Below are 12,151 nucleotides of genomic sequence, written 5' to 3'. Positions count from 1 at the left end.
TGTGATAAACAAAGCTGTATGAATTTTTATCTTCACAAACACACCTCTAGGAAAAATCAGTTCTTAGCAGTGGAATGACTGGATCAAAGGATATGCATATTTTTAAGGATTTTGACTTATGCTATCCTAAATCACTCTCCAGAAAGATTTTCCAAATTTGCATTGCCCCATCAGAGACTGAGATGATCAATTTCCCTAAATCCTCAACAGAAATGATTATCTTTTTTTTTCCATCTTTGGTAGTTTGAAAATCTCAGTATAATTCACTATAGTTTGAATCAGAAAAGTTGAATATTTTTAAGCTTAATGATAATTTATATTTTTGTGATTTATATATAATTAAAATATAAATATTTTATATTTATATTTTTATACATATTTATATTAAATATTTTTAAAGACTTATTTTAGTTTGTATTGTAAAAATAAAAACATTATATTGATATGGTTTGAGGCTTAGAAAAACTTTCTCTCAAAACTATACAATTTTTATTCTTATCTTTAGTTGTTCTTTATGATTTAAAGTTTTTGAATAAACTATATCTTGATGAATAATCTGAAGAAGAATGATTAATTTTTGTATATTTTTAATCATATAATTAGCCACTTGTCCCAAGTGCATGAAGTGGCTTTTCAGCCACCAGTATCATTATGACAATAATTTTGTTCTTCAAATTACTAACATTATGTACAATATTATTATATTGGATAATACTGAATTGTACAACTTCATTAATTTATGTTATAATATCTGCAAATTTTCTTTGCTACCTTCATCTTAATTATCATGTTTTGTTATTAGAAAATAAGTTGTTTATAATTAACAAGTAATACAACCTTATTGCAGAAACATATCAAACAGTAGAAAAGAAGCAAGAGTCACTGTTAGAGTTCTAGGTTTTCTGAAATTTTGTTAATTATTGTTTTTGCATTTTCAAGATCCTGAACATTATTTATAATAGATGATTTACTTTTATATTTCATTCACACAGGCACATCAAAATCATGCAAACTATATTTTCATTATGGCTTACTCCTAGTGGTATATATTCAGTGGGTTTGGACAAATGGGTAATGACATGAATCCATCATTATAGGATTAGACAGAGTAGCTTCACTGCCCTAAAAGTCCATTGTGCTCTGCCTCTTCATCTCTTTCTTAATCAGACCCCTGAAAACCAGGGGTCTTTTTGCCTCTCCAGAGGTGGTTTGAAAATATCTGGAAACACTGGTGATATCTCTCAGCTCCCCTGGAATGCCCATGCCCTTATGTATGTATATAGTATGTAACCTTTTTATATTGGCTCCTTTTATTAAGTAATATGTATTTAAGTATCTGCCACTTCTTTTCATGGGGTAACCAGTTATTTTTTTTTAATGCTGAATAATATTCCATTGTCTGGATGTACCATGGTTTATCTCTCCATTATCTCCTGAAGGACATCTTAGTTGCTCAGGTTTTGGCAATTTGAATAAAGCTGTTATAATCAACCATGTGCAGGTTTTTGTGTAGGCAAGTGTTTTCAAATCTTTTGGGTAAATACCAGGCATCATGATTACTGGATCGCATGAACAGAATATGTTTCATATAGCAGAATCTTTGTATAGCTAAATATACATCCATAATAGCAAGTGTAGTGACTATATATTGTGATACAAAATATGTGCCATGATTTATTCAACCAATCACATATAATTTTGTATCCAGACATTTTCCAAATGTTGCTTGCATAAATAATAATATCCTTATATTTAAATATTTGAGGGAGAATGCATTTGATTTTAAGGTGCCAGAGCACAGTATTTTGGGGTAAGCACATATGCTCTTTCCCTTCATCCTCATAACACACTACCCCCAAAGTCCTCTTTCTAAAAGCATTGTTTTACATTGAGGAAGAATGCCTGTACTATGAGGTGCGTAAAAAAACTGCACTGCTTTTGGAATTTTATTTATATCTAAGCCCATGTAACCACCACACAGGCAGCTCCATCCTGCCTGTTGCACTAGGATTCACTTTCCTTCCCAGGTTTGTTCCTGGTCTTCCTTTGCTGGAAGTCTGGAGTGCTGGGCTAGGATGTCCTCAGTCCTTCTGACTCACCTTCAGCCTGGAAGCCGGAAGCACTCTCAGCTCCCCTGGAATGCCCATGCCCTATTGCTCTAGGCAAGCAGTGCCTCTCTCAGTACTACTTCTCTAAGTGCCCTTGCCTATGGTATGTTTTCTAAGTGCTCTATGAAGCCATCTGGGAATGAACTGGCAAGGTGATGGAGTCCACTGGGTGGCTGGGCTTTTGGAGATTCTCCACTGTCATGCCATGTCAGCTCACACAAGGTCAAATGTTACACTGGTTTACCTCTTCCTATGAGATTCCTCCTCCTGCATTGCCAAGGACAAGTAAGGCAGTCTCTTCTTTTATGGAAGGCTCTTGAGTTTATGTTATTTAGTTTATTTCAGTTTCTTTGTTCCCCCAGACCTCTGATGGGTTGTCAAAACCTATGCTATTATAACTTCTCAGGTTTGTTTTGGTGCTTGGGGTGAGTGTTCCAGTCTATTGCAATTTTCTGCATAAGAAACAAGTGCAATTCACTCCTATTCTAGTGTGTTTTTAATTTGGAAAAATATATATGTTCTCTCTGTGGCTATGGTTATAGCCTCCTTGTCATTTATTATGCTAGCAACAGTTTATTCACTCTCATTTTTAATTGATGATGCTTTGTGGGGCTCTCTTTAAAATTTTAGTTATTGAGTAAATCACTATACTACGATCACTTCCTCTAATTGTATTAATCATAGTTCTGTCTTTCTAAAGCTCACTTCTTCTAGACTCATAAGATTTACTGTATTACTTTTTTAAAATTACCTTACTTAAAGATTTTATAAGCTTAAATATAAAAAAACACATAAAACCATAAAATTTTCTCTAGTTATATTTTTGTTCTTCTGTAAAAAACTTTTGATAAAAAATTTGGCACAATTTTTATTGACAGATAATATTTTAATTGTAGTTTGATTTGCTTAAAAACAAATGAAATTATTATTTAGCATAATGCTTTATGTGCTTAACTTTTTAGTGACCTAGTATTAGAAAATTCACTACTAAATAAAAGCTATATAGCAATTTTTGCATGTCTATTGTGTTTATAATTTAGGTTTCCCTCAATGGATACAATGTGAGCAGTAATGTTCCTAAATATTCCAAAGGAAATTGAAAAGCATGCTTAGTCTTTATTTATAGACACACACTACAATATTTACCAATTAAATCAAGTCTAGCAATTGACTCATTCTCTTTTCACTCCTTTTCACCAATTTTTGAGATACACTTGACTATTAAAGGTTATGTATTTTCAACTTGTACAATGTGATGACTTGATCTAAATACACACTCTGAAATGTTCACAAAATTCAAGCTAATTAGCATATCCATCATCTCACAAAGTTACTTTATTTTTCTTTACTTTTTTGTGGTGGTGAGAGAACATTTAAGATCAACTCTCTTAGCAAACTGCATCTGTCAAAAGAAAAGACTCTTATAAATATTAATCTAGGTGCATTAGAGACCACAGAAAGTGTAGGCAGAGGTAGCATTCAGACCTTTGCCCTAAAGCATGATTGAACATAACCCCAAATAGAGTAGAGTGGTGTGAACTGGCTCAATCTGTCATTAAAGTCAGGAGATAAAATACTAATCTTATATAGATATGGTACTTTTGCCTTTTAAAGTCATATTATTCTTCTTTATTTAAAACAACTAAATGTTTGAGTAATATGGTTTCTAATTAATAGTGAAGAAACATATAGAAACTAAGCAGTTTCCCCTATACTATATAACTTCCAAGTTGTAGACACAAAGTTTGACCTAATTTTAAGGTTATTGATTGTGTACTACAACAACAGGATTTTCTGTGAAGTAATCAAACAAAATCAAAATGATGTAGAAGTTTGGTTACTTTAATAGCTCATCCAGGACTCAAGTTATTTCCATATTTCCCCATTATCTTCAACAGGTCAACTTTCATCCTCAGCCTTCACCCCTCCCCGTGTGGAGATGGCCATAAAGGCCGTAAGCATTTTGTCTTCACACTATAATACCTAAACATGAATTGCCTGAGAACACTGCAGCAAGAATTGAATGGTGTGCCCAATCCAAACCAGTCATGGACAAGGAAAGAGAAGTTGCTGTTCTTAATTTAGAATTATCATGATTTAAACCCGTCAGTTATCATGACAGACTGACCCTTGCTATTGCATTTTTTTTTCCTTTTGTCAAGAATAGAGCAGGGGAGTGGCTTTGGGAAGGAGACAGTGTTCTGTGAAACAGGTACCGAAATTGAAGACAAGAGCAAGAGAGGATGAGTCAAAAACTATTACAGACCATACATCCTGGGAAATGGGGAAAATAGATTATTATCGAGAGAAATGGGAAAGGAACAAAGAGGTGTCAGTTTTGATGGAAAGATGATAGCTTTGGTTTGGCACAAGTTGGCCAGAGAGATGGGATTTTTCAAAAGGAATTTCAGGCACATAGTTACAAAGTTTGAAGCACAGAAGAGCAGTCAGACTACAGACTGAGTCAGAAAAACTTCTTCATAGATATGATAGTTGATGTCATAGAACCAAGTGAGTTTACTGAGACAGACCCTGGAAAAGAACGAAGAATGACCCCCAGGAATCATCTCTAATTAAGAATGCAAAGTTAGAAATATGAATAAATGAAGAAGGCACATTTAGAAACAGTAGCTATCATTTATAAAAAATCATTGTGTTACTCCTTGTCAAATATAGACTATTAAGCTTAATGTTGAATAATTAACACCTCCATATATATTTTCTTCTTTATAAGCAAACATTTAAAAATCCCTAAATATTTAATCATTCCTCTGTTTTAGGATATTTACTTATATCCACTTAATTTATTTATTAAAATTTCCTCCTTTAATTCAGTTTCAGTCTTCCACTTCAAAATCTAAGTCAAAAGGTACACATATTCCCAGATAAAGAAAATAAACATGTTTTAAGCAAGATAATTGCCTTGCAAATAATGTTTAATATAAAGAAAAACTGCTGGGAATCCTTTAGCTATATTGTGAAATAAGTTTGACTAACTGGGACCATATATTCTCTTCCTTAGTTCAGAGACATGCACTCACCCCCACCACAGCACAAACACAGGCTGAATTCAGAAAATAGAAAACTGTGAAAAAAAGAAGAGAAATATACCTGTTTGGTCCTGAGAAGGAAGGAAGGTAATGGGAAAGTAGGTGATTAGATGGTTCTCTCAATATTCTTTTAACCCAAAGAGATAAATACGTGTCCAAGTGATTGAAAGAAAAAATCATTTTAGGGCTCAGGAGTCAACTCTTCATCATTGGTCCTTTACATTCATTAAGGAATCCTGCATAATTGACAGATGAAAAAAGAGAGGATTCTAGTTTGATTTCATAAACTTTCCTTAATTCATCTTTAGCCTAGATACTGTGTGGCAGGGTCAAGGTGACCTTAAACATAGTTGGAGATAGAATAATATGATCAGATGGAGAAAATGATTCAGAAACATCAAGAAACTGAACTATAGTTAAGCATAATGGAATAAGCAGGGAGAGACTGCTTGAAATGAGAATGAATTGATTTACATTTTATCAACTGAAGATATAGATGCTGGGGCTGGGGATATAGCTCAGTTGGTAGAGTGCTTGCCTCCCATGCACAAGGTCCTAGATTCAATCCCTAGCACCACCAAAATTAAAAATTAAAAAATAAATAAAACATATAAAAAAATGATGAATGCCAATGGATGATGTGGTACCTTGTTTCTAAAGTTGTCACCATCTTCCCTTTCTTACTTCATATGCTGGAAGTTTCTCTTTCAAGAGGTACAGTCTATGCCTCTATTCTACTTGAATCTGGGCTGCCCTTTGAAATTTTCCTGGGCTTCCCTTTGGAATTTACCTGGCCAATAGAATGTGGAAAGTGATGTTCTGAAATTCCTAAAGCTAAGTTATTAGAAGCACTGGCACTACCCATGTTATGAGAAGTCCTAGATATTTGAAGGGGCCGCATGGCCTCTCCATTTGATAACATAAAACATGCTCTCAAACAGAGATAGAATCAGCTGTCAGCATCTGAGTGAGTAATCTTGGACATTTATCTTGGACATTTATCTTAGTTGTTAGATGATTCAAGTCCTAAACTTACAGTCCTGAGAGATCTGAAACTAAACCTAGTTGAGTTCAATACCTCCCGGAACTGTAAAAGACATCAATTTTTGTTTTAATTCTTTCAATTTGGGGGTGGTTTGTAATGCAGCAAAAGATAACCAGAGCCAATTTCACTTAACAAATATGTCAAGTAAATTGAGATCAATCCAAATATGTGCCCATAGATGCTTCCAAAATCAAGCCCAAAGTGAATTTGGAAGCATCTTGGTCTGAGAATTTCCAACATAGAGACAAGAGGCCACATAACTACTTTCACAGATGTGTGTTTAAGTGGAGCAGAATTATGAAAAAGCACAAGAAAGACTGAACATTTTTTTGACCCAATACAAAACACTATCTAAAATAATTAAATAATGACTATCATAGTCTACATATTAAAATAAAATGATTATAAATGGAGGCTTATGAGGAAGAGTAGACCACCTGCAAAAAATAAAAAATAAAGAAAATGCATTTTACATGAGTTACATGATGATTAAATAGAGAAGGTATGAGTCCATCACAGACTGTTTTATAAATAAAGTCCTTCTTATATAAGAAGACAGAAAGACAGCCACACCTATCTCTTTACACATTGACTGTAATTTTTTGTGTGCTACAATATTTGCCTTTGAGACTATATAACTCCAAAATTTTGCTCCTTAAGCAAAAGTGTGCTGACCCCTATGGAAAGTAAAATTTGGTGGCATGTTTCATGCATAGATCTTAAAGAATTTTTATAGCTATATTTTATTTTTTTTAATTTTATAAGTTATAGATGGATACAGTCTTTATTTATGTATTTTTAAGTGGTGCTGAGGATCAAACCCAGTGTCTCACACTTGCAAGACAAGTGCTCTACCACTGAGCTACAGCCCCAGGCCATACAGTTATATTTTCAAAGTAAACTCAGGTGAATAACTAGTTCCTAGACTTTGTGCAAACCTGAAGCCATCATACATTGGGTCCTAATGTATCTTCCAAAAAATCTGTGTCAGTTGACAGGTGATAGAACTAAATATGAAAGGGCAAAAATATCTATGTACCCTTTAATCTAATTAAAATGAACTTTTTAGTATTTTTTATAAAAACATCTTTGCATACATTGTCTATCTGTATTTATAGTCATCACTTAGGACATTTTCTGAAGCAGAATTACAGGGTCAAATTATAATGTATTAAAAATGAATTTAATCCCTTGCTAGCCATTGCCAAATTAATTTCCAGAACATTGTACCAATTTATATTTCACTTTATAAGAAGTTGACATATTTGTTTCACTTAACAAATATGTCAAGTAAATTGATACATTATTTTTAGTAGTTCAAAGTTTATGACACACGAAATTTAAAAAAATTAACTGCAATTTTCTCAGAAAATTTAAATATTTTATATAATTTTGTTTAATATTTTATTTATGTAAAATTCCTCTCACAGTTTTTGCCACCCTTTTATGAATTCAGAAATACATTTTAAAATATGGAATCATCTGCAACTGGACTATCTTTCTATTCCATTTCTCGGTTGATCAACTACTATACTAGTACTAGTCAGAAGTAATTATCATAGATAGTGATATCTTTTGGCATCTGGTAGGTTTTTAGTTATATTTTTGTTCTTCTTTAAGTTTTGGTTATTCATATGCATTTTCCCTTTCTGATTATTTTAGAAACATCCTGTCAAAGTCCATAAAAATCCTTTAGAAATTGGATTGAGATTGACTTAGTATGTTTGAAATATCATCTAATTTTCTTCTGAGATAAAAGTCACTAAAAGATATTCTGAGTTTGTTGTAAGTTAAACAATTTTATTAATAGAATCATGACTACATTTTTAATTTTATAATAGTTTTTTGGCATAAATATTATTTTTTATTCTCATTATATAGCTCCTTCTCATTGTGATTTTTTCCCTTGTTGACACATTTTGAATGGCATTTTCTATAGCATAGCTAAGTAAAATTTTTACCTCAAAAAAAGAAATTATAATTTTTCTATAATGTAATTGTAAGCTGTAATATGAACAATTTTGCAGTTTAGAAGCTTGTGGGATTTTTAAAATAATGAGGATAGTTTAGGTGTAAATTGAGGCATTTATCTTGAGGATTCAAAGAGTGCACATAGATTATTTTGATTTTTAAGGTCCAAGAGTTTTAAGCTCAGGTTTCGGGGCACTATTTGACCTTTGACCCCAGAGGCAGAATGGGTTCCTAGTGTTTCTGATTCATTTATACATCAACACATTTGTAACCTTTGAATGAAATCAGGCTCTTTCTGGGTCCTACGGAGATTTGGGTATGTTTAAGTTATGTCTAAGTACTCTGGTCTTTCCTATGTGTCACTTTCCATTAATCTCTCAAACATATAGAATGTTCCTATGACCATCTTAGCTGAAATGTCTATCTTACTACATCACAATTACTTTGGAATTAGCATGAGTCTTTTCTGGCTTCTTCTTTAGTCTAAAAGTGGGCATATTTTAATTTACTAGAAATAGGATAGTTAGGAGTATTCTCTTCCAGTTATGATAGTAGGATGCTATAAAACTGAGTAAAGCTAATTCCCAGTGTATCAGCCAATCTGGGCACAGCTAGTGGAAACAGGATGGTAATAATAGAGCCCGCAGTAGGCACTCTGGGGATGAGACCATCAACCAGAAAATAGTCTTCTTAATTCATCTTAATTCTTCTTAAGACAGAACAGCCAGCAAAAATGATATCAAGATCCCCAGAAAGCATCTAAAAAGAGAACCCAAAGTTAAGTACAAGTTAATATTAGATCCTATCTTCAACAAAACAGATTCATATGATGTGCAAAGAGGTAAAAAAGAGCTTCTGCATCAACCTATGGGCTGCTACTTTGCTGCCAACCCTCTCCCAGCCCTACTGTGGATGAAGGCAGCCATCTTTTATGACAGGCTTGGCCCTATATTATAATCCCCAAGTATGAGACCAACTTGTTCAGAACACCAGAATAATTTGGCTCTCCCCCATAATTTTTAGATTCAAATATTTACTCCCCAAACTCTGTATTAAAAAAAAAACTCATTAGAGAGGTTATTTTTAGGTTACAATTTAGCGTCCCACACTGATTACAAGCTGAAAGACTAACACTTTTTTTCGTTTTTTGGGGGAGGTACCAGAGTTGAACCCAGGGATGCTTAACCACTGTGCAACATTCCCCAGTTGATGATGATGATGATGATGATGATGATGATTTTGAGACAGAGATTTGCCAAATTGCTGAGGCTGGTCTCAAAATTATCATTCTCCTGTCTCAGCCTCCCAAGCAGCTAGGATTACAGGCGCGCCCCGTCAGGTCCCTGGCCTATGGGCAGGTATTCAAACTGCCATTCCCTTTCCTCTAAAGCCTCCCTCCATAGCTTTCCTTCCTTGTCTCAGCTCATTCCTCTTTCTGACTCATTTTTCAGCTTGCCTATGTTCTCATTCCCTTATTCTTTCTCAGCTTCTGATTCCAAGTTATTTGGCGCTTGACACTCATCTTGACATCTTCCCAGGCAGAAACATAACCACCGTGATAGTCATCTTTCATAAAACAAATTTTTAACTTCATCAGATCAGTAGTGAAGGTACAGACAGAAAACCTTCATCACTCCAGTTTCTCTCCCATAACCATTCCCAAATATGCTGTGAAGTCTCCCCTTTCTGCTGGAAAATGTGTGTGTGTGTGTGTGTGAGAGAGAGTGTATGAAGCTAACCCAACCAAATGTAAACTAAAATTGCTTATCTATATCAAAGCAAACCCAATTCTGTGGCTCCAGAAATTTGAAGGTGATTTTGGCCTGATCCTGACACCTGATATGCCTCCAGTCAATATTTTTTGAGTACTTTCTAGATGCAGAGTTCAAATCAGGCCATTACAATTTGGCAGTGACACTCATAGGGGGGCCTACTATGCAAAAATGTGTGGGACCCGATACAAAATGCACATTCCCAGGAATGTTCTGGTCAGGTTCTCTCTACCCCATAGACCTACTGCATTATAGGTAGGCAAATAGGCAAACAGAGGGCTTTAAACCTCTGCACAGGAACATTCCTGCTTAGTGTCTGGTTTGGGTTGGGTGAATGTCCCCCAGCTTGTCACATAGTGATCACACAAGGCATGGCCACTGCTGCCTGACATTTTTAAAACTTCTCTGGTCTTGTGTCTGACCCCCTCCTGGCACTCAATTCCCCATCAGGTTGGAGAGCACTAGTAAAATAGTACGAGGCTTCAGTGCCACCACCACCTAAGGACAAGAGAAAGACAGGCAGGGCCCGAGGTACCAGTGAGAGGAAGCAAGAAGCTGGAATCTGTCTCGGGGATGCAGGGCGGAGGCAGGAGTTAGGACAGAATGTGAAGTAAGGCACGAAGCTCTCTCTAAGCTCATATTACATTGTCCCAGCAGACTTCACTGACAAAACACATTAAAGTACTAAGAATTTCAAGACAGAAACTTCAGAGGATTAAGCTCCAAGTTCAGGGCTCTTCTGAGCTCAGGGTCCTCCTATGCAACTTCCCTCGCACAGGCCCATGAGGCGGGCTCTGCTTCCTGGTCATAGATATCGGTCCCCATGAACCTTTTATTCTAGATGGAGGTGACAGAAAATAAATGATGGGCATAATAATAGGAGAATAATAGGGTATGTCACAAAGTGAGGAGTTGTAAGAATGAAAGAAAAGGCAGTGATAAGGAGTGTTGGGAGGGCAGCAGACATGGGATGGGTGAGGTGGGCCTCATTAAGAGGGTGAGATCTGAGCAAAGACTTTCTTTGGCTTGTAGTCAAAGAAAAACTGTTCCAATAGAGGGAACAGGCAGGGCAAAGGCCCTAAAGCGCCTAATGTACTTGAAAAACAGTAAGGAGGCCAGTGTGACTGAAGCAGAGTAAGAAAGGGGACGGGCCATAGAAAATGTGAGGACATTGAAATAACAAAGCCCAAATCACGTAGGACCTCGTAGGCTGCTCTAAGAATGTTGATTTTTATTCTGCAATGCAGGGTTCTGAACAGAGCACTAAGGTGATCTGAGTGACTTCTTTATGCCTCACCTGGCTCCATGTTTATAGAGGACCTTGCTACCCTCCGTCCAGACTGGGAGGCAACCCTGGGAAATGGGGAGACGGAAGGTGTGTATTAAAGGTGAAGCCAAGAGCTTTTTCTGAAAGGGAGGGTTTAAAGATGATTTCTGAGTTAAGGGTCCGAGCTCATGGAAAGATGAACTTGCCAGGAACTGAGATAGGGAGATGGCAGGCCATACAAATTTGGAGGCAGGGAAAAATTGGGACTTAGTTTTGAATCTGTCAAGACACAGGCTCATGAAGTATCCAAGCAGAAATCGTAGATTAAACCATCAAAGTGTCTGTTTGATTTAAGTATTTAGAAATCAGATGAGGGGTTTGGGCTGGAATAATATAAAATATTCATTCCCCATCATTAAGAGTCCCTTGGCTCCTCCTAATTTGCACGCCCATTTCCTCACAGCAGCACATCATCTCTCACCCTCACAAGCCGAAACCTCACCATTCTTCATGTACAGGATGGATCCAGTCTTGCCTCCATTTTCCTTTTCTCTCACCATTTCTTTTCTCGTCTTTCCTTCCTTCTTCATATTTTTCCTTCCTTTCTCACCTCATTCCTTCAACAAATGTGTACTGACCACTACTGAAGGTCTCAGTATAGCTTCAAGGCTAAGAACATGACCTCTAGAGCCAGACTGTTTGGTGTCTGAATGTGGGTCCTCACATATCATCTGGGTACTGCGGGCAAGTCACCAACCCCCGCTTGGAGTTACATGAGATGAAAATAACAGTGTTGTCATGATAAATCTTGAAGGTTTGTTATCATAGTAAAATGAGCTAATAGATGAAAGGCTTATCACACACCTACAATGGAGCAAGCGCTGCGAAAGATTACTGTTTTATTATTACCTTCATTTCTACTCACCACCTACTGACCG

Source organism: Marmota flaviventris, chromosome 14 (assembly GCF_047511675.1).
Source record: "Marmota flaviventris isolate mMarFla1 chromosome 14, mMarFla1.hap1, whole genome shotgun sequence".
Lineage (NCBI taxonomy): Eukaryota > Metazoa > Chordata > Mammalia > Rodentia > Sciuridae > Marmota > Marmota flaviventris.
The sequence above is the reverse complement of the archived record's forward strand: the minus strand, read 5'-3'. Positions refer to the sequence as shown.